The 24,614-nt window shown below is 37.0% G+C and overlaps 1 pseudogene; it reads left to right on the forward strand.

Annotated features, from left to right (window-relative positions):
• Positions 1–24,614, forward strand: part of LOC128196231 (uncharacterized) — a 194,970-nt pseudogene that overhangs the window by 73,053 nt on the left and 97,303 nt on the right.

Here is a 24,614-nt window from a genome sequence, read left to right on the forward strand (position 1 = left end):
TTAGAAATAATTTAAGAGTTAGATTTTTCTTTCTAATTATAATTAAGAATTGATTAGGATTAGAATTTCTTTTTTTAGCAAATTCTAATTAAATTTCTAAATCAGCTTTTTTATTCTATACCCTAATTAAGTTATTAAATCCGATTTACTGTTTGTAGTAAATCCTTATTTCGATCTTCTTCCCCAAATCAATCTGAGGATTTTTCTTATCCTTCACAGACAGACCCTGAGGGGGTCATTTTGTCACGCCAAAGGGAGAGTTTTGCCTCCTTTCCCCGTTTCAGGGAGGTCGCGGGTTCGAAATAGGAGACACCATTTCTCCTTCTTTTTTTTCGGTTTAGTCTACTTGCAGGGTAATCATTCTTCTTCCCCTTCATTTTGTTTCTTTCATCTCGTGCAAGGAGGTTTGTGTTCTTTTCCTCTTCTCGATCTTTGGTTCAAGCCGTAGAGAACCAATTTCGTCTCTGATAACGGTTGAAAAACCGTTATTTTTATACTTATTTTGATACTAAAAACACCCTTTATGACTTATAAACTAGCTTGAAATCATGATTTTGCTCAAGTTGTGAGAATAAGAGAGTTGGATGGGTTTTATGCTTGTTTTTGTTTGTTTTGACAAGAATTAAGATGAATTGGATGAAGAAGTTGAAGTAGCAAGGAGTTGGAGTCAGGAAACGCTGGAAAAGTGGCACATAGAAGAATCGTAGATAGCACTAGGCATCATTTTGGGGCGCTGAGCGCCAGTCTGGAAGTTCAACCACTGTTCCACGCCTAGGCGCCACCGCTGAGCGCCAATCTGGAAGTGCAACCACTGTTTAATGCCTGGGCGCCACCGCTGAGCGCCAGTTTGGTTTTGAAAGCTCTGTTTCACGCTTGGGCGCCACCATTGAGGGTCATTTGAGTGTCGCAGGTACCGCTAAGTGCCCTTTTGGCGCGCTGAGCACTGACGATGTGGGCTTGGGCCATTTTTCTGTATTTTTAATGAACTATTTAAGGTTTTGGACGTTCTAGGGTTCATATCTTTGGACAGAAAGAGGCGAAAATACACTGCTTTCACCCCTTGGAGGCAGATTTTGGATGCGGAAGCTTAGATCTTCAACTTTTAGGGTTTTATGTTTCATTCTTTTCCATATTTTCATCTAGTTTCACCATGTCTATGGTGAACTAAACCTCCATTATTGTTGGGGAAACGATGTAATCCTTTGAAACTCTTATGTATTGAATTGATTCTTATTATAAAATGCTTTACTTCACTAATTGTTAGGGTTTTTCCTCTACACTCTATGCATGCTTTGTTTAACTCATTGAATTGCATGATTATTGGTTTTGTCACTATGGACACATATGGGAAAATCTAGAACAAGGAAAATTCTCCCAAAAGCAATATTAACTAGACATAGGGATAGGAGGGTTGGTTGCCTTTAAGTTTCTGTGCGAATGTAATGCATGATTAATTGCTAGGGATACAAGACATTGTGAACTAGTAATTAGGAGTAGGCTCTCTTCACCGAGACATCGAGTTTAAGGTAAATTAGAAAGTGACATTAACATTAATGAAGAAGATGAATTCATAAATACATGAGAGTGGATAGGATAAGTCGGAAACCCCAACAACATAATCATTCCATGTTTTATATCAATCACCTTTGCATCTTTCAAGCCAATTGATCAACAGTTACATTCATATTTATTTTCTGCAATATAAACATAATGATTTCATTTACAAGTCCTAATTAATCAAGAAACCACATGAATGTTTAGGCCGTGAGTCTCTAGGGAAACGATATTTGGTCTTAGCAATTATTATTACTTGATACGATTTGCTACACTTGTCGAAGTGTTAACAAGTTTTTGGCGTGGACTCGTGGTTTAACTATTCTATTCGTGTGATAATTGATTAATTTTGACTTGAATTTTTTTATTTTTGTTTTGTTTTGTTTAAAAGTGTTTTTAGGGTTTTGTTTTCTTGTGTATGCAGGGTATAATTCGGAAAGAAAACATCGGAACCTCTTCTTGAAGGATTGGACGAGAGTAGAAGGAGAAGGAGAATTCGAACATCTAGAGAATTATTTCCTTCTCTGGAGACACTTATACAACCCTCACCACAAAGATCTAACCGGAGTACTGAAGAGATGGCTGGAGAAAATAATGGCAGACGCATTCTGGCGGAGTACACCACTATTGTTGGCCCTTATCATTTTAACAGCATTGCTACGCCGAGGGTCAATGCTACAAACATGGAGGTGAAACCGGCATTGATACAATTGGTGAAGAGCAACCAATTTAATGGACTATCTCATGAAATTCCATATGAGCATCTGACTACATTCAACGAGATTTGCAACACTGTAAAGATCAATGTGTGTCGGATGACGCTATAAAGCTTAGTTTGTTTCCTTTCTCATTGGGAGGCAATGCTAAGCTATGGTTGAATTATTTCCCGGAGGATAGCTTTACTGAATGGGAAGCTGTGGTTTCAAAGTTTCTGAACAAGTACTTCCCACAGTCCAAAATCAACAAAGGGAAGCAAGAAATTTCATCTTTCAGGCAAGGTATGGAGGAGACGTTAGGTGAAGCATGGGATAGGTACAAAAGCTTGTTGAGAAAGACGCCCACTCATGGCTTTGATGAAGCAACATTAGTCATTCTTTTCCTTGGAGGTCTTGGTTCACAACCCAAATTGATGCTAGATGCCTCAGTTGGAGGTAATATCAAGTGTAAAACTCCAAAGGAAGCTTTTGAATTGATAGACAACATGGCTACTAATGACAAGGAGATGCATAGTGAAAAAGGAGCTTCACCTCAAGAGAAGAGAGACTTACAATTGCAATCTCAAGATGCCTTGCTTGCACAAAATAAAATTATCACTCAACAGTTGGAAGAAATGACAAAGAAACTTTCTCTATTACCACAAGAGATATATAATGTTTCAATGGTTCAGTGGCAGCAGAAACAATTGCTTGATTTCAGTGTTTTAAGCAGGTTTTAAGGTGAATTTAGTGAAAGAAGTGAAGAAGGATAGAAATGGAATCAGAAAAGATATCAAAAAGTGCAAAAGAAGAAGCCGCAACCACCGCTCAGCGGCAGTTTACCGCTGAGCGGCACTCAGAAACCTATGTTGGCTCCGCTGAGGGGTGCAAAGGCCGCTGAGGGGAGGAAACCAACTCACGCACTTACCGCTGAGCGGTAGTTTACCGCTGAGCGGTACTATTTTGGGCTTGGGCCTAATTTTCTGTATTATAACGAACATTATATAAGCTTTAGGTGTTCCTAGGTTTTGTATCTTTGGCTGGGACGAAGCAAACACTCTCTTTTCCACCCCTTTGAAGGAAGATCTTGGATGCTCAGGCTACCTCTCTACCTTTCTAGGGTTTTATCTTTCATTCTTTCATTATTTTTCATCTAGATTCACCATGAATATGGTGAACTAAACCTTGTATTGTTGTTGGGGGGTCAATGTAATCTTGTGAAACTGTCATATATAGAATTTGTGTTTAAACATCTTATTTGAGATACATGCTTTCTTTCATCAGTATTTAGGGTTTTTCCTCTTTGCTTAAAGCTTGCATTGTTTAACTCATTCATTGTCATGATTATTGATTTTGTCGATATGGGAACGTACGGGGAAGTCTAGATCCGGGGAATTTCTCCCAATAGCATATTGGTTGCCTTTAAACTCCTGCACTTCAGAACTAATTACTAGGAATGCTAGGAATTGTATGAACTCGTAATTAAGGATAGGCCTTCTTGACAAGGTAATTTAGAGAGTGGCATTAACATTGGTGAAAAGATTGATGAATTCCTAAAGTATATGAGAGTGGATAAGATGAAATTGATAACCCCAACAACATATTCATCCATATAATTTATTCTGTGTTTGTTTTACTCTTTTTGCCATTGATCACATTCATGCATACATATTTAATTACTGTCTTTTGCATTTAAAAACCTACAATCAATCGTTCACAAGTCTTAAATAATCAACAAATCAGATAACTAACTAGGCCGTGAGTCCTTTGGGAAAACGATACTTGGCCTTACCTAGTTTTATTACTTGATACGATTCGGTCACACTTGCCGATTGTTAAACAAGTTTGTGGCGCCGTTTTCGGTGTTCATAAATTTGTCATCAAGTTTTTGGCGTTGTTGCCGGGGACTCGTGGTTTAACTAGTTTATTTGTTTGATTATTGATTATCTTTGACTTGAATTTTGAAATTTGAATTTCTGTTTTTATTTTCTGTTTTTATTTTTCGGTTTTTATTTTATTTTATTTTATTTTATTTTATTTTCTGTTTTTTTTTCTTATCTCTGATCTTATATCTTCTTTTATATCTTTTTGTGCTAACAATTGTTTTTAGGGTTTTGTGCCTAATGTCTGCAGAATGCAATTTGGTCAAGAATTTAACTATATGGGCACTCAATTCTACCAAAGTAATCTCAACCACCGGTGGGAACCTGACTCAAGAATGGATCAAAGCCAATTTTGGCAAGCTGCCGGACAATTTGAGAATCAACCACAACAACAATGGCAACAACAAAGCTTTAAAATCAACAAAGGGAAGCAAGAGATCTCTTCATTTATACAAGGCATGGAGGAAACACTTGGTCACGCATGGGACAGGTACAAAAGCCTATTAAGAAAGACTCCCACGCATGGATTTGACGAAGGAGAAGTAGTCCTAATCTTCCTTTGAGGTCTTGGTTCACAAACCATGATGATGCTTGATGCCTCAGCTGGAGGCAATATCAAATGGAAGACTCCAGAGCAAGCCACAGAAATAATTGAAAACATGACTACTAATGACAATAAGTGGAACAGTGAAAGAGAAGCTCCTATTCAACAAAAAGGAGTTCTACAGTTGCAATCCAATTATGCCTTGATAGCTCAGAACAAGTTAATAACTCAACAATTGGAGAATCTCACAAAGATACTTGAACAACTGCCAAAAGAGTTAAAGACTGTTGCACAGGTTCAATCACAGTTGTGTGAATTATGTGGAGGTGATCATATCAATGGTCAATGCGCCTTTCCAGCAGAAGCTTTAGAGGATGTTAACTTCATGGCCAATCAATTTCCATACAGTTAGGAGAATTTCAATCAAGGGTGGAAACCACACCCAAGTATTGGTCAAGGACAAAGTGGGCAAGCTGGACAAACTGGGCAATTTAACAAGCAACAACAACAACCAACCCTATGGCAACAGATTTCTATAATTAATGAAAGATCAATAAGGATGGAAGAAACTCTTCAGCAATTTATACAGAAAACTAAATCTTCTCAAAAGAGCACTGAAGCTACTATTAAGAACTTGAAGATTCAAATGGGGCAGATTACCAAGCAGTTGGAAGAAATGCCTGACACGGATTTTGGGGCTAATACTAAGGTTAACCCCAGGGAAGAGTGTCAAGAGTTAGTGAGTGTAAATGTTGAAAAAGTTGAGTTGGAAAAAGAAGAGAGAAAAGAGAGAGAAGAGAAAGAAGAAGAGAAAATTTGTGTGAAGATTGAAAAGGTGAGTAGAAAAAGAAAAGAAAAAAAGAAAGTGAGAGAAAAGAAAAAGAGGACGAGAGAAAAAAAGAAAGAATCATATGAAAAACCTCTTCCTCATCCAAAGAAGTACCATAGGAAGAAGGAGTTTGAGCGCTTTATGGAAATCTTCAAGAAATTGGAGATTAAAGTTCCTATGATTGAGACATTTGCTTAGGTTCCTGGTTTGATCAAATTTCTGAAGAAGTTCAGTAGAAAGAAGAAAAAGAAGAAAGAACATGAGCATTATTGAGTCAAGCTACTGACGTTAAAAGAGCGCTTACTGGGAGGCAACCCAGTGATTTAAGAACTTTTAATTTTTGTTTTGGTGATGTAATTTTGAACTTTGGGTATGTGTATTTTTGTTATAAGTTTGTTACAGGGTTTACATCTACTGATGGATGTTAGGCGGAAGAGTATCTACTGAAGGATACTATGTTTGTATACACCTACTGATGGGTGTTGGTAAGAAAGATTTGCACCTACTGATGGGTGTTGGTGGATTTTGGATCAGGCTCGTGACGTTAAACAAGCATTACCTGGGAGGCAACCCAGTTGATTGATTTTTCTCTATTTTTTTTTTGTTTTGATCCTGCTTTAGTTGCATAATAGGGTTATGCATGAGTGATTTGAAAATTTTATTGTAGGGAGCTAGTGAGGGGTATGTTTAGGACGCATTTAGGTTAAGCTAAGGAGAAGGAGAGCACTTCCCGTAAGTGCCGCTGAGCGGTAGTGTCGCAGAAGGGGCTTAGGTTGCCCCTCAGCGGAACCCAAGCCCATTAGGGTATTTTTATACCCTAAGCTGCGCCTTGGCCTCTCCTTTTAGATTCTTCTCTGCACACACACTCCTGCATACTTTTCCAAAGTTTTCTACAACTTTTCCCTCACCCTTTTTGAGAAAATTTCTTTTCCACTCACTTTCTTACTTGTTGTTCATCTAAGTTTGGGGTTGGGAGAGAGCATCATTGATGGGGCTGAGTTTTTCAAAGCACTAAAGTAGGATTTGTCTTATTTATTTATTTTTGTTTAGGGTTTGATGTACTTAATTGGAAACTTTATCTGTTATGATGGTTTGCTGATGATTGTGATTGTTTGATAAGTAATGCTTGAATGATGCTTTGATATAGATTGATGTTGAGATGTGCACAATTACATGTTTATACAGGTGGTTCACAAGCCTTGTGAACAAATGCAAGTTATTATGATTGTGATTGAGATATTAAGCAGGATGTGTATGTCAAATGTGAATGAGCTTATATGTGAGGTTTTGAGCTCCAGAGTTTTTGTGATTGAGTGCTATTACTTTGAAAGCATGAATGACTTTGCCCAGGTTTGCTATGATTGAATTACTTGCTTGTTTGCATTATATGATCAAGGCCATTTGTTGGTAACCTTTGTATTAGCCAGTTTCATGAAATTAGCCACTAAAAGAGAACACTTTGTGTTCTATCCTTTGAACCCTTAGCCTTGAACATGATTTGAAAACCCTTACTGAAAAGCTTTACCTTGAGTTAAGTAGAAAATGTTTTGTGGTATTGACAAATGTTCAAGTTTGGGGTTGTTGGAAAATAAAAAGGGAAATTGAAAGCATTGAGCTAAGAGCTAAGAATTAAGTATGTGAAAAGAGAAAGAAAAGAAAAGAAAAGAAAAAGCAAAGCTCAATGCCAAGGAAAGTTGGGAAAAGTAAGAATGATTGTGTTTATATGATTCTCTTAACTAAAGGGTTTTGTGATCTAGAAAAAACAATTTTCTTGTTAGCCCAGCCACATTATAAGCCCTTTAAAAAGTCCTTTTGATGATGCATGCATGTGAATTTATTTGATTGTAGTTAAATGAAAGGCAAAGTCAATTCATGTGACATTGTGATAGTACAGTGAATGAGTGATTACCTCTTATACACTTGTGTTTGAGAGAAACACTTTACCTAGTGAGGAAATATTTCGTGAGCACATGAACATCCATGCTTAGTTGATTGATCATTCATGAAAAATAGCATTTGTTGGATATTAAGTGATTTTGTGAACACCCAAAGCATGTGCATGTCTTGATTGAAATCTTTGACATAAGTTTAATTGAAGTTTTTACTTATCTTGAAAAGAGGATTTTTTAATGAGTGAACCATTGTACAGATTGGTAGAAGATTGAGTTACATTTTGTTTGCTTGAGGACAAGCAAAGTTCTAAGTTTGGGGTTGTGATAACAGTTGAAAAACTATTATTTTCATGCTTAAATTTGATACTAAAAGCAACCTTTAACACTTAGAAACTAGCTTGAAATCATGCTTTTGGTTATATTTTTAGAAATAAGAGAGCTGGACAGGTTTATGCTTGATTTCAGTGTTTTGTGCAGGTTTTAAGGTCAATTTAGTGAAAGAAGTGAAGAAGGATAGAAATGGAATCAGAAAAGATATCAAAAAGTGCAAAAGAAGAAGCCGCAACCACCGCTCAGCGGCAGTTTACTGCTGAGCGGCACTCAGAAACCTACGTTGGCTCCGTTGAGGGGTGCAAAGGCCGCTGAGGGGAGGAAACCAACTCACGCACTTACCGCTAAGCGGTAGTTTACCGCTGAGCGGTACTATTTTGGGCTTGGGCCTAATTTTCTGTATTATTACGAATAGTATATAAGCTTTAGGTGTTCCTAGGGTTTGTATCTTTGGCTGGGACGAAGCAAAGACTCTCTTTTCCACCCCTTTGAAGGAAGATCTTGGATGCTCAGGCTACCTCTCTACCTTTCTAGGGTTTTATCTTTCATTCTTTCATTATTGTTCATCTAGATTCACCATGAATATGGTGAACTAAACCTTGTATTGTTGTTGGGGGATCAATGTAATCTTGTGAAACTCTCATATATGGAATTTGTGTTTAAACATCTTATTTGAGATACATGCTTTCTTTCATCAGTAGTTAGGGTTTTTCCTTTTTGCTTAAAGCTTGCATTGTTTAACTCATTCATTGTCATGATTATTGATTTTGTCGATATGGGAACGTACGGGGAAGTCTACATCCGGGGAATTTCTCCCAATAGCATATTGGTTGCCTTTAAGCTCCTGCACTTCAGAACTAATTACTAGGAATGCTAGGAATTATATGAACTCGTAATTAAGGTTAGGCCTTCTTGACAATGTAATTTAGAGAGTGGCATTAACATTGATGAAAAGATTGATGAATTCCTAAAGTATATGCGAGTGGATAAGATGAAATTGATAACCCCAACAACATACTCATCCATATAATTCATTCCGTGTTTGTTTTACTCTTTTTGCCATTGATCACATTGATGCATACATATTTAATTACTGTCTTTTGCATTTAAAAACCTACAATCAATCGTTCACAAGTCTTAAATAATCAACAAATCAGATAACTAACTAGGCCGTAAGTCCTTTGGGAAAACGATACTTGGTCTTACCTAGTTTTATTACTTGATACGATTCGGTCACACTTGCCGATTGTTAAACAAGTTTGTGGCGCCGTTTTCGGTGTTCATAAATTTGTCATCAACTCTCGGCACTAAACAATTGCGTGATAACTCAATTAATTAAAACTTAAAATAAATGAGATCATTGGTTTAAAATGCAAAGACAGAAAATTAAATATGATTGCAAATTGATCAATAGTAGAGTAACACAAAGATGAACGAATATTGTTTAATATGAGATGAATATGTTGTTGGGGTTAGATTTCACTAAGTTCCTTCTCATGTATATAAGAATTCCTCTTTGTGCATTAATGTTAACGTCACTCACTAAAGTACTTAGAACCTGATCCCTTGGCGCAATAAGCCTGCCTTAATTCCTAGTTCGAGCAATTCCTAGCGTTCCTAGAAAATTAAGTCTGAAGATCAAGAGCTTAAGACGACCAAGTACTCATAACCTCATCCCTGAGAAATATTACCCTTGGGAAAATTCAACAAGAATCTAAATTGTAAGGAACCTCCCGACACTCATGCAATTCATAAATCATGCAACTAAATGAGTTAAATAGAGCAAACATTGAAACAGATGAATTCCCTAACAATTGATGAATAAAGCATATATGATTAAGAATCAATTCAAATACATGAGAGTTCACAAGGTTACATCATTCCCCAAAAACAAATAGAGTTTAGTTCCCTATAGGCATGGAGAAAATAGATGTACAATGGAAAACCATGAGATAGTAAAACCCTAAGAGTAGAAGAGGAAGCTTTCGCCTCTAGATCCGCCTTTAGAGAGTAAAAAAGTGTGCTATTGTGTTGCTCCAGCCATGAAATACCAAACCTAGAGCGTCGGGATCCTTTAAATAGAGTCGGAAAAGAGTAGAAACAGGACCCGTCCAAAACAATCAAAATAGAGCAAAAACTGGGCCTAATGCACGACGCACGTCACCCGAGCGCCCCTTTTATGTCGCCTAGGCGGTGGGCATCGGTTTCTGGCCGCTCAAGCCTCCACTGGCCGCCCAAGCTTCGCGGTTGACTTTTCTAGTTGACTTTTCTACGCTTTAGTTGACTTTTCTACACTCTGGTTGACTTTTCTGCATTCCAACTATTTGGTACTTTAATTCTTCCTTCAAATCATTCCAATAGCCTACAAAATCAAGGGAATTTGGTTATAAAATCATCAAGTATAACCTCAACTCTCTTATTCAGAAAACTAAAGCAAAAGCATGGGTCAAAGCAAGTTTCTAAGTTTAAAATGGTGCATTTAGTATCAAAATTACATCTCAGATAACAATATTTTAAACCGTTATCACAACCCAAAACTTTGCTTGTCCTCAAGCAAAACAAATTGTAACTTAGCTTTTCAGAACAATCACTACAATGACTCAACCTTTTTCAAAAACTTTTTCTTCCAGGACAAGAGATCACTTTTATGAACTCAACATAAAGATGTCAGCCAAGATGTGGAGGTGTATAGTGAGATCTCTTAATCACTCTACTATCACAATGTCACACAAATTAATTTTGCCTTTGATTTAACCAAAATCAATAATACTCACAAGTAGGTTTTTAGCACGAGGGCTTTTCTTGGCTTGTAACTTGGTTGGGCTAAGAAGAAACATGGTTTTTCAGGAAGGCAAAATCCTTGAGTTAAGAGAGATATTTATGAATTTAACAATTACATATAGGTTCTCTTTTCAAGAAGATCTTTTTTCTTATTCCCAACCTTTTCCCTTGTAGTGAGCTTTTCTTTTTATTTTTTTCTTTTCTTTTGATTTCTCTTTTTCTTTTTCTTGGTGCTCACTGCTTATTTTTTTTTAGCAACCCCAAACTTGAACCTTTATCAATACCTCACAAATATTCTCAACTCAACTCAAGGTAAAGAATTTAAAACAGGGTTTTCAAAGCATGCTTAAGGCTAAAGGTTCAAAGGATGGAACAAATTGTTCTCTTTTTATTTGGAAAAATTCATGAGTAGGCTAAACAAATTTTGGGATAACAAAAGATGGCCTTGATCATATGAAACCTGCAAGCAAGTAGTTGAATCACAGAAAATTTGGGCAAAATCATTCATGCTTCCAAAGTAATAACAATTATTCACAACAACTATGAAGCCCAAAACTCACACAGGTAAACTCTCAAGTCCCAGAATTCAGAAAAACATCCTACTCAATATCTCAATTAAATTTTACCTCAAGCACCTGTTTCATACATTTTGAGCCATCACCTGTATATCAACACATCATGCATCATCTCAACATCAATCAATACACTAGAATATCACAAAGCATTACTTATCACAAAACAATCACAATTGAATCAAAGTAGTGAAGTTCATTGAAGCAAAGTACAATAAAAGAAAAAAATAAAACAGAAACAAAATACAATCAATCAAAACAATAAAACAAAAACAGAAAAATAAAATAAAAGTTTGTAAAACACTAGGTTGCCTACCAGCAAGCGCTTCTTTAACGTCACTAGCTTGACCCAATCTTCATCGTCATAGCATCCATCAGTAAATACTATCAGTAACATCCATCAGTAGATGTCTGATCACCGTCTTCTTCCATAGCAACATCCATCAGTAGATGTTGTAGATGCATCCATCAGTAGATGTTGTCATTATTGCCATCAAAAGCAGCATATAACCTAAAAAAAAACTCAAACACACAAAAACAAAATCAAATCCAAACCACACAACTAAATAAAAAATAGAAAAAAATAAAATAAAAAAATAAATAAAACAAAATAAAAGATAAAAAAAATTCAGAGACTGGGTTGCCTCCCAGCAAGCGCTTCTTTAACGTCACTAGCTTGACACCATTAAGCTCAATATGGATCATCCAATTCCAACTTTAATCTTTTGTGTTCTCCTTTCTATCTCTACACCAACTTATCTTCAGCAGCTTCCTCTTTGTAGGCTTCACTTCAAGACCACCAATCTTTTCAAGTACAGATAAGGGCATCAAGTTGATACTGGACCTTAAATCAATTAAGGCTTTCCCTCTTTCATGACTCCCAATAGTGCAGGGAATATTGGAACTTCCCGGATCTTTAGCTTTTGGAGGAAGTGCCTTTTGCAAGATCACACTACATTTGCTCTGAACCTCAATTGTTTCCTCCTCTGGACTTTTTCTCTTTTTATTGAATTTCTTCAGGAAGTTGTTGCCATTGTTTTTGTGGTTCTCTATAAAATTTTCTGGCAACATGCCCAAATTGACTTTGATCCATGCTTAAGTGAGATTCCTAGTAGTTGAAAGTACCTTGGTGGAATTGAGTGCCCATATAATTAATTTCTTGTCTGAATTGCATCCTGCAAGCATTTAGACACAAAACCCTAGAAAATATTGTTCGCACAAAACAAAAATAAAAATAAAAGATATGAATATAAAATAAAATAGAATAAAATCAAATCAAATAAAATAAAATAAAGTAAAATAGAATAAAGCCAAAATTAATTAAGAATCACACAAATATAATAGTTTAAACCGTGAGTCCCCCGACAACGGCACCAAAAACTTGTTGACAATATTTTTGATCTCCAGAAACGAAACCAAAAACTTGTTGATGGATCGGCAAGTGTACCGAATCGCACAAATAATATAAAATGGTAAGACCAAGTATCGTATCCCAGAAGACTCTCGGCAGTAAACAATTGCGTGATAACTCAATTAATTAAAACTTAAAATAAATGAGATCATTGGTTTAAAAAGCAAAGACATAAAATTAAATATGAATGCAAATTGATCAATAGTACAGTAACACAAAGATGAACGGATGTTGTTTAATATGAGACAAAATGTGTTGTTGGGGTTAGATTTCACCAAGTTCCTTCTTATGTATATAAGAATTTCTCTTTATGCATTAATGTTAACGTCACTCACTAAAGTACTTAGAACCCAATCCCTTGGCGCAATAAGTCTGCCTTAATTCCTAATTCGTGCAATTCCTAGCATTCCTAGAAAATTAAGTCTGAAGATCAAGAGCTTAAGACGACTAAGTACTCATACCCTCATCCCTGAGAAATATTGCCCTTGGAAAAATTCAACAAGAACTTGAATTGTAAGGATCCTCCCGACACTCATGCAATTCATAAATCATGCAACTAAATGAGTTAAATAGAGCAAGCATTGAAAAAGATGAATTCCCTAAAATATGATGAATAAAGCATAGATGATTAAGAATCAATTCAAATACATGAGTGTTCACAAGGTTACATCATTCCCCAACAACAAATAGAGTTTAGTTCCCCATAGACATGGAGAAACTAGATGTACAATGGAAAAGCATGAGATAGTAAAACCCTAAGAGTAGAAGAGGATGCTTCTGCCTCTAGATCCGCCTTTATAGCGTAAAAGAGTGTGTTGTTGTGTTGCTCCAGCCAGAGATACCAAACCTAGAGCGCCGGGATCCTTTAAATAGAGTCGGAAAAGAGTAGAAATAGGGCCCGTTCCAAAACAGTCAAAACAGAGCAAAAACTGGGCCTAATCCACAACTCACGTCGCCCGGGCGCCCCTTTTTGGCCGCCCAGGCAGTGGGCGTTGATTTCTGGCCGCCCAAGCCTCCACTAGTCGCCCAAGCATCACGGTTGACTTTTCTGGTTGACTTTTCTGCACTTTGGTTGACTTTTCTACATTCTAGTTGACTTTTTTGCATTCCAACTATTTGGAACTTTAATTCTTGCTTCAAATTATTCCAATAGCCTACAATATCAAGGGAATTTGGTGATAAAATCATCAAGTATAACCTCAACTCTCTTATTCACAAAACTAAAGCAAAAACATGAGTCAAAGCAAGTTTCTAAGTCAAAAACGGTGCATTTAGTATCAAAATTACATCTCAGATAACGGTATTTTAAACCGTTATCAATGTGCTGGTGAAGGTAGACAAATTTGTATTCCTAGTGGATTTTGTCATAATGGAGATGGAGGAGAATGGAGATGTGCCTCTCATCTTAGGGAGACCATTTATGACGGCTGCTAAAGTTTTAATTGATGTGGAGAAGGACAAGCTTAAAGTAAGAGTTCAAGATGAAGAAGTGAATTTTGATGTATTCAAAGCCATGACACACCCTAAAGATGATAAAGCATGTTTCCAATTTGATATGCTTGATGAAGTTTGTATGGTACAAGAGAAGATGGTACGTTATTCTTCTCCGTTAGAAAAAACTCTTATTGATGCCTGTGAAGACTTTAATGAAGAGGAAGAAAAATTAATTGATGAGTGTATGACGGATTTGGAGACATTGAAGAAGATCCCAATGGAGGAGGCTAATTTGAGATGATTGATAAGAAGAAGTCAAAGAAAAGAAGTTGGAGATAAAGATGTTACCATCAAATTTGAAGTATGTTTTCTTAGAAGAAGATGGAACGAAGCCAGTCATCATTAGTAATTCTCTGCTTCGTAAAGAAGAAGAAAAGTTGGTAGAAATATTGAATGCCAACAAAGAAGCTATTGGGTGGTCAATCTCAGATCTCAAAGGTATAAGTCCAACTTACTGCATGCATAAAATATTTATGGAGGATGACTATAAACCAAGTGCTCAACCACAAAGAAGGTTAAATCCTATGATGAAGGAGGTGGTTAGAAAAGAAGTATTGAAGCTTCTGGAAGCTGGCATTATATATCCAACCTTTGATAGTGAATGGGTGAGTTTAGTAGAAGTAGTGCCAAAGAAAGGTGGGATGACAGTAATCTATAATGAGAAGAATGAGCTTATTCCTACTAGGACTGTTACTGGATGACGGATGTACATTGATTACAGGAAGTTAAATAAGGCCACTAGGAAGGATCATTTTCCCCTTCCTTTTATGGATGAGATGCTAGTTGGCAAGACAGGCTTTTTATTGCTTTCTAGATGGATATTCTGGATACAATCAAATTGTGGTAGATCAAAAAGACCAAGAGAACACGACATTCACATGTCCATTTGGTGTATTTTCTTATAAAAAGATGTCATTTGGGTTATGTAATGCTCCAACTACGTTTCAAAGGTGTATGCAAGCAATTTTTGTGGATCTCATAGAAAAGTGTATAGAAGTCTTCATGGATAATTTTTTGGTGTTTGGAGATTCTTTCCAAAGGTGTTTGGCTAATCTTGATATTGTCCTCAAGAGATGTGTTCAAACGAATCTTGTGCTTAATTGGAAGAAATGTCATTTTATGGTAATAGAAGGAATTGTGTTAGGTCACAAGATTTCTGCTAGGGGGATTGAAGTGGATAAAGCCAAAGTAGAGGTCATTGAGAAACTTCCACCACCAACAAACGTGAAGGGAATTATAACTTTTTTAGGCCATGCTGGGTTTTATAGAAGATTTATTAAAGACTTCTCGAAAATTGCTAAACCATTGAGTAATTTGCTTGTTAAAGATGTACCCTTTGTGATGAATGAAGAATGTTTAAAAGATTTTGACATCTTCAAAAGCAAATTGGTTTCGGCCCTAGTGATTGTAGCTCCAAATTGGAATAAAAATTTGGATTAATGTGTGATGCTAGTGATTATGCAATAGGAGTTGTGCTTGGTCAGAGAAAAGAAAAGGTATTTCACACTATCTATTATGCTAACAAAGTTTTGAATGATGTCCAGTTGAATTATGCTACTACTGAGAAGAAATTTATGGCTATAGTTTATGCCTTGGAGAAATTTAGATGGGTGCTTTTATTACAAGAATTTGATGTGGAAATTCGTGACAAGAAGGGGATTGAGAATTTGATTGCTGATCACTTATCTCGATTAGTTAATAATGAGGTTACAAGTAAGGAAAAAGAAATCTGGGAGTCATTTTCATATGAGACACTCTTGTATATTCAATAAAGGCCATGGTTTACTGATTTGGCTAATTTTAAAGATGCAGGAGTAATTTCGGAAGACTAGAATTGGCAACAAAGGAAGAAGTTTTTGCATGAGGTAAAACAATTTATTTGGGATGATCCTTACTTGTTCAAAATTGGAGCAGATAATCTTCTGAGGTGGTGTGTGACAAATGAAGAAGCAGAAGGAATTCTTTGGCACTGTCATGATTCACCTTATGGGGGACATTTTAATGGAGAAAGAACAACAGTAAAAGTTCTCCAGTCAGGATTTTATTGGCCTACCTTGTTTAAAGATGCTCATAATCATGCCAGAAATTGCGATAAATGTCAAAGGACTAGGACTATTTCAAGACGTCATGAGATGCCATTACAAGGCATTTTAGAGGTTGAAGTCTTTGATTGCTGGGGTATTGTTTTTTTGGGACCTTTTCCACCATCTTTCAATAATGAATACATATTGGTGGCAGTGGATTATGTGAGTAAATGGGTGGAAGCCCTAGCTTGTCCCAAAAATGATGCTAGCACTGTGATTAAATATTTGAAGAGGCAAATCTTCTTACGCTTTGGAACTCCAAGAGTACTTATTAGTGATGGAGGATCTCATTTTTGCAATTTTCAACTTGCGAAAGTGCTCAAACATTATGATGTGAGACATAAGGTGGTTGCACCTTATCATCCACAGACTAATGGGCAAATTGAGGTGTCCAACAGGGAGATAAAGAGAATCTTGGAGAAAACAGTTGCTTCATCAAGAAAGGACTGGTCTCAAAAATTTGATGATGCTCTCTGGGCATATAGGACAACAATGAAGACATTTATGGGTTTATCACCTTTTCAATTAGTCTATGGGAAAGCATGTCATCAGCCAGTGGAGATGGAGCCTAAAGCTTTGTGGGCTCTAAAATTTTTTAATTTTGATCCCTATGATACTCAAAATAAACGCAGAAGGCAGATATTAGAGCTTGAAGAAATGTGGTTGCATGCATATGATTCATCCAGGAATTATAAAGAAAAGGTAAAATTCTATCATGACAGGAAGTTGATAAAAAAAGTGTTTAATCCAGGGCAACATGTGTTGTTGTTCAATTCACGTTTGAAGTTGTTTCTTAGGAAGTTGAAGTCAAAATGGTCGGGACCGTTCATAGTTGATGACAAATTTCTGAACACTCAAAACGGCGCCAAAACTTGTAACCTCGGCAAGTGTGAGCGAATCGTATCAAGTAATAAACTTGGTAAGACCAAGTATCGTTCTCCCAAAGGACTCACGGCCTAGTTAGTTATATGACTTCTTGATTATTTAAGACTTGTGAAAATAAACAAATTCTTGAGGTTTCAAATGCAAAAGACAAAAAGTAAACATGTATGCATGAGTTTTGATCAATGGAAAGAAGAACACAAACACTTGGAACGAATTATATGGATGAGTATGTTGTTGGGGTAATCAATTTCATCTTATCCACTCTCATATATTTAGGAATCCATCATTCTTTTCATCAATGTTAATGCCACTCTCTAATTTACCTTAAACCCGATGTCTCAGCGAAGAAAGGCTAATCATAATCACTAGTTTACAATGTCTTGTCTCCCTAGCAATTAATCATGCATTATAGTAAACAGAAGCTTAACGGCAACCAACCATCATATTCCTATGTCTAGGTTTATACAATTGTTGGGAAAGTTTCCCCGGATCTAGATTTTATCGTATGTGTCCATATCAATAAAACCAATAATCATGACATCGAATGAGTTAAAGAATGCATGCTTTGAGCAAAGAAGAAAAACCCTAACTAATGATGAAAGAAAGCATGTATCATAAATATGATGTTTAAACACATAATTCCATATATGAGAGCTTCAAAAGATTACATTGATTCCCCAACAACAATACAAAGTTTAGTTCACCATATTCATGGTGAAACTAGATGAACAATAATAAAAGAATGGAACAGATAGAAAAACCCTAGAAAGAGAAGAGGAGAGCCGTCACCATCTCCAATTCTACCCCCAAGGGGTGAAAAGTGTGTTTTGTGTCTTCTCCAGCCAAAGATACAAACCCTAGGACGTCCTAAAACTTATATACTATTCTAAAAATTACAGAAAAGTAGGCCCAAACCCAAATTAATGGCGCTCAGCGGTAAGTGCGTGTGTTGAATTTTTCCCCTCAGCTGCACTTTCACCCCTCAACGGTGCCAAAGAGTGTTAAGTAGTGCCGTTCAACGGTAAAATGGCGCTGAGCGGTACTTGCGGCTTCACCATTTTCACTTTTTGTGTCCTTTTCTGATTCCAACTCTGTCCTACTTCACTTCTTTCATCAAATTCACCTCAAAATTTGCATAAAACACTTAAATCAAGCATAAACCTGTCCAACTCTCTTATTTCTGAAAATGTAAGCAAAAACATGATTCCAAGCTAGTTTCTAAGTGTTAAAGGTTGCTTGTAGTATCAGTTTTAGACATGAAAATAACAGTTTTTCAACTGTTATCAATAGTAAAGGAGGTGCATCCCCATGGAGCAATTGAATTGGTAGATCCAGCTGCTAGTGATCCATAGAGAAGTTGGATAGTGAATGGTCAACGTCTCAAGCACTATTTGGAAGGAGAAGTGGAACGCCTTTCAATAGTTATGAAGTTGGTGGATCCATGAGTTTATTGGGTCAAGCTAGTGACGTTAAAGAAGCGCTTACTGGGAGGCAACCTAGTTTTCTCAACTTGTCTTTTTATTTTTGTGAATTTTATTTTGCTTCAGTTTTTAGAATAGGTGTTGATGTACTCAGTTTGAAACCTATATCTGATGTGGTGGTTTGATATTGATTTGTGTGTGATGAGTATTGCTTGATGATGCTTTGATATTGATTGATGTTGAGATGTTGCACTGTATTTTTGATATACAGGTGATGATGGTTCACAAACTATGTGAATAGATGCATGATGTTATGGTTGTGGTTATGATGCTAAGCAGGATGTGTATTTGGTGTATGTGGAACATTGAATTAACTTATATGTGAGGTTTTGAACTCTAGAGTATTTGTTGTGAATGATTGCTATTCTTTTGAAACCATGAATGATTTTGTGTAGGTTTCTATGATTGAACTACTTGCTTGCTTGTGTCATATGATCAAGGCCATTCTTTTATTACCCTTTTTCTTAGCCAATGCATGATTTTAGCCAAATGAAAAATAGCACAAACTGTTCTACCCTTTTTGAACCTCAAGCATTAAACAGATCCCTTGTGAAAATCTTTACCTTGAGTTAACTTGAGAATAATTTTGTGGTATTGATAAAGGTTCCACTTTGGGGTTGATTGGGAGAATTGAAAAGGAAATTAATTAAAATCATTGAGCTAAGTGTTGAGCAAGTATGAAAAAAGAGAAAAGAAAATAAAATGCAAAGAAAAAAAAGCTCAATGCAAAAAGGGGAAAGTTGGGAATGAGTGAGATTGGTTTGTCCAAAGAGAGATTGAACTAGAATGATAAATTTATGAATAACTCTCTTAACTCAAGGATTTTATGATCTTGAATAACCAATTTTTCTTCTTAGCCCAGCCACGTTACAAGCCATGGAAAGTCCTTGTGATGATACTTGTCTGTGAGTATGATTGATTGTGGTAAATGAAAGAAAATTTTGTTCTATGTGGCATTGGGATAGTAGAGTGAAGGAGTGACCTCTATATACACCTGTGTGATTGAGTGAAACACTTTGTCTGGTGAGGAAGAGTTCCATGAATACATGATTACATTTATGCTTAGTTAATTGATCATTCATGAGAATAGCATCTATTGGATATTAGGTGATTATGTGAAATCATAATGAGTGATTATTAATCAAAGCATGTGCACATCTTGACTCAATTTTGTTTGATGAGCTGATTTGAGTAATTACTTGTCTTGGAAGAAGAGTTTTTGAAAGTGTTGAACCATTGCATTAATTGGTAGAAGATTGCGTTATATCTTGTTTGCTTGAGGACAAGCAAAGTTCTAAGTTTGGGGTTGTAATAACGGTTGAAAAACCGTTATTTTTATACTTAATTTTGATACTAAAAACACCCTTTATGACTTAGAAACTAGCTTGAAATCATGTTTTTTCTTAAGTTGTGAGAATAAGAGAGTTAGATGGGTTTTATGCTTGTTTTTCTTTGTTTTGACAGGAATTAAGATGAATTGGATGAAGTTGAAGTAGCTAGGAGCTGAAGTCAGGAAAGGCTGGAAAAGTGTCACATAGAAGAATCGTAGATAGCACTGAGCGTCATTTTAAGTCGCTGAGCGCCAGTCTGGAAGTGCAACCATTGTTTCATGCCTGGGCGCCACCGTTGAGCACCAGTCTTTAAGTGAAACCATTGTTTCACGCCTGGTTTAGTTCACCATAATCATGTTGAAACTAGATGAAAAATAATGAAACAATGAAAGATAAAACACTAGAATTTGAAGAGTGGAGCTTGAGCATCCAAAATCCTTCTCCAAGAGGTGAAGAAAGTGTGATTTTTCTTCGTTCTGGCCAAAGATACTAAACCTAATTCGGTTGAAACCTTATATAGCCTTTTAATGATTACAGAAAAGTGGTCCAAGGCCCATTAAAATGGCGCTCAGCGATAATTACCGCTCAGCGGTAAGTGCGGTTCTTCTATTTGACGCTTAGCTACAGTTTTGCGCCTCAGTGGTGACTGCAGGACTTCAGAGTGCCGCTCAGTAGTAAAAGTGCCGCTGAGCGGTACTTGCAGCTCTTCTTTAATGCACTTTTTCTTCCTTTTCTGAATCCAACTTCTGGCTAGTTCACTTTTTCCATTCAATTCATCTTAAAACCTGCAAAAACAAGGAAAACCAAGCATAAAACCCATCCAACTCTCTTATTTCCAAAACATAAACAAAAGCATGATTCTAAGCTAGTTTCTAAGTCATAAAGGTTGTTTTTGATGTCAAAATTAAGTATAAAAATAAATGTTTTTCAACTGTTATCACAACCCCAAACTTAGAACTTTGCTTGTCCTCAAGCAAACAAGATGTAACTCAATCTTCCACCAGTCCATACAATGGTTCACCACATTCAAAACTTCTTCTTTCAAGATAAGTAATTACTCAAATTAGCTCAACATAAAGAATTCAGTCAAGATGCACACATGCTTTAGTGTTCACATAATCACATAATATCCAACAAATGTTATTTTCATGAATGATCAATCAACTAAGCATAGATGTAAACATATGCTCATGGAATCTTTCCTCACTAGATAAAGTGGCACTCAAACACACAAGTGTATAGGAGGTCACTCCTTCACTCTACTATCACAATGTCACATGAATTAACTTTGCCTTTCATTTAACCAGAATCAAACACATTCATAAGCAAGTATCATCATAAGGACTTTTCTATGGCTTATAATGTGGCTAGACTAACAAGAAAATTGGTTTTTCTAGATCACAAAATCCTTGAGTTACGTGAATCATCTAAACACAACCATTCTTCCTTCTTCCCAACTTTCTTTTGCATTAAGCCTTTCTTTTTCTTTCTTCTTTTTTCCTTTTTATTTTACTTTTCACATGCTTAGCTCAATGCTTTTCATATTCCCCTTTTTAAACCACCCAACAACCCCAAACTTGAACATTTATCAATACCACAAGATATCTTCAAATCAACTCAAGGTAAAGCTTTTCAAAAAGGGTTTTCTATCATGTTCAAAGCTAAGGGTTCAAAGGATAGAACACATTGTGCTCTCTTTTATTGGGCTAAAATCATTTGGCTAATAAAGGGTAATAACAGATGGCCTTGATCATATGACACATACAAGTAAGTGATTCAATCATAGAAACGTGGGCAAAGTCATTCATGCTTTCAATGTAATAGCATTCATTCACAACAACTCTGGAGTTCAAAACCTCACATATAGGCTCATTCACATTCCACATACACATCCTGCTTAGTATCATAATCACAATCACAACATCATGCATTTATTCACATAACTCATGAACAACCACCTGTATATCAGCATATAAAGTGCATAATCTCAACATCGATCATTATCCAAGCATCATCAAGCAATACTCATCATGCAAAATTCACAAGCAAACCATCATAGCAGATAAAGTTTCAAACTGAGTACATCACAACCTTATTCTAAAAATAGAAGCAAATAAGTTCAATAGTACAAAAGATAACAAATCCTGCTCTAGAGGTGATAGCATCCATCAGTAGATGCTATCTCAGATCCTCATCAAGCCATGCTGTCATCTGAATCTTCCTCTTCTTCATCATCCTCAGCATCTTCAAAAGCATCGTCATCATCCATAGTTGAAGCTTCAGCTACTCCAGCTCTACTGCCTTGGGCTTGCTCCTCTGGCCATGCCACAACATTATGAAACTCATCCATGGTCTACTTATGTTCTGGGGGTGTATCATACATCCCAATAATCATCTATGCTTTGGCCACATGCCCTCTGTGGATGGACTGCATCCTAGCATCTATAAGAGACATATACATCTCGCTAATCTAAAATGGCTCTGCCTCCGGAGGCTCTGCAGATGCCTGGCTTTGTGGTGGTCCTCTCCCTCTGCGGGGACGGCGTGGTGGTACTGGTTGAGCTGCCTCATCACCTCCACAATATTGTCTGTAATAGGCCTCATCAATAGCTTTCCTAGGCCTCTCAAATGGTGGAGCAGAAATATTCATCCTACCTAGCTCACATAAGTGTGTAATCAAAGAGGGATACCCTAGAGGTGATTTGTTATTCATAGTGTTGGCACACACCTGTATCTCATTAGCTATGACCTGGCCAATGTTAATGTCCATCCCTCTAAGCACACAGTACAAAAGAAGCACCTTACTGACAGTAATGTCTAAGACATGTGAGCATCGCTGGATGTTGGCATGAGAAAATGCCATCCAATACTTTGCTAGAGGAGTCAGATCAGCTCTCCTGATGTTCACAATAGCACCATTCCAGTTTCTCTGAAATTGTCCACCAGGAACACATAGCACACTTTCCACATCACCAAAGTCCGCTCCTTCTTCCATATTGAGAGCAAACTGACACTGCTCACCAGCCCATTCAGTATTTAAAAATCTATTAATGGAATCAGGGTCATACCGAATGGCGTGTCCTCTAACATAGCTCAAATAATCCTCAGCAGGATGATCACCTAACCTTCTTGCGTTGGTGTAAAATTCTTTCACCACTGCTATGTTAGCTGGTGCAAGGTAAGTGGCTAGCCTCCCTCAGTTCATGTTCTCCAATTGCTCCCCAAACTGTGGAGCAAAGTAAAGTATTAGTCCAACCTTCCTTTCCATTAGTAGCCTCCTATCTTTGACAACTTTGAAGTGGCGCTCATGCTTGCGAGATAGGAACTTGTTGGCATAGGAGCGTTCTGGCTCCTTATCCTTCCTCTTCGATCCTATAGTCTTGATTCTCTTGCCCGATGAAGAGGTCATCCCTACATCAAACACAATTCACAAAACCACAAGACATATTGTTAAGCATTAGTAAACCACAAACAACACCCTAAGATCATTCCTATCACCGCTGAGGGCAATCAAAACCCCTCAGCGCAACTTATACAGCAAGCCAGCAGCGAAAAGAAGCACAAAAAATAACTCTGCCAGAATCGTGCTCAGGGGAAATTTCCGCTGAGTGGCGATTCTGCAGATTTTTCAAAATCTTGCTAAAAATGCTCCTAATCTCCACCCACCTACATTCTTCCTAGTTCCAGACCCAAATCAAGCAGTTTAATCGGTCCAAACAACAGTTAATTCATCTAATCGTGCATAAAAATCAAAATCCCTCAAGAATCATACTTAGACAACCATGTTCATACCAATTCATGCTTTCAAAACCCTAGAATGGAAAATGCTTGTACTTACTTGGGTGGAGATGCTAAATGAGTGAAAAATGCTCTAGGAATGTGAAAAAATAAGCCCCCAACAGCAATGCTCTCACCAAACCCCAAACATGAATTAAAACTTGGTGCAAAAGTGAGTGGAAGAGAGATTTTGTGACGGGGAAAAAGGGAAAAGTGAGGAGAACTCTTTGGAGAGTGCTTGAGAGTGTGTGGGATGAGGAAGTTTTGAAAATAGAAGCAAAGCCTCGCCCTAGGGTATAGAAATAACCAAATGGGCCTAATCCCGCTGAGCCCAATTGAACCACACCAGTCCACCCAACTCTATAGTATTCGCGCTCAGCGGTAATTACCGCTGAGCGGCATTTGCGGCACCTACTCTCGTTCTTCCTAGCTTTCCCTATGTGTCTTATACTCATGCCTCTCACTCACCTCATGCATTTATGTTCTCACATCACTCATACATTCCATCCCTATCATGCATCTAAAGCATAATTAAAACAAACAAAAATAAAGTAAATCAACTGGGTTACCTCCCAGGTAGCGCTTGTTTAACGTCACGAGCCTGACCCAAAATCCTCCAGCACCCTTCAGTAAGTGCAAATCTTTCTTACCAACACCCATCAGTAGGTGTAAACAAACCTAGTATCCTTCAATAGATACTCAACCACCTAGCATCCATCAGTAGATGTTATACCATAAAATCTCAAACAACATAAATCAATGTCCCAAAGTTTCTAAAATTACATAACCAAGAAATCAAAGAAATTAATGTTCTCAAATCACTGGGGTGCCTCCCAGTAAGCGCTCTTTTAACGTCATTAGCTTGACCCAATAAACTCAAGTTCCATCTTCAATGTTGGTGTTACTCTTTCTTTCATCACACCAACTCATCAGCTGTTTCCAGTCCACCTTTTTTACTCTCCTTGAATATGGAGCTTCAATCTCTATCACTCCATTCTATTTATAGTCTTTCACAACCCACAACTTGTTCTTGAATCTTACTGGTGTACCAAGTTTGAGTTGTGCCTGGAT

This window comes from Vigna angularis, chromosome 4, assembly GCF_016808095.1.
Source record: "Vigna angularis cultivar LongXiaoDou No.4 chromosome 4, ASM1680809v1, whole genome shotgun sequence".
NCBI lineage: Eukaryota > Viridiplantae > Streptophyta > Magnoliopsida > Fabales > Fabaceae > Vigna > Vigna angularis.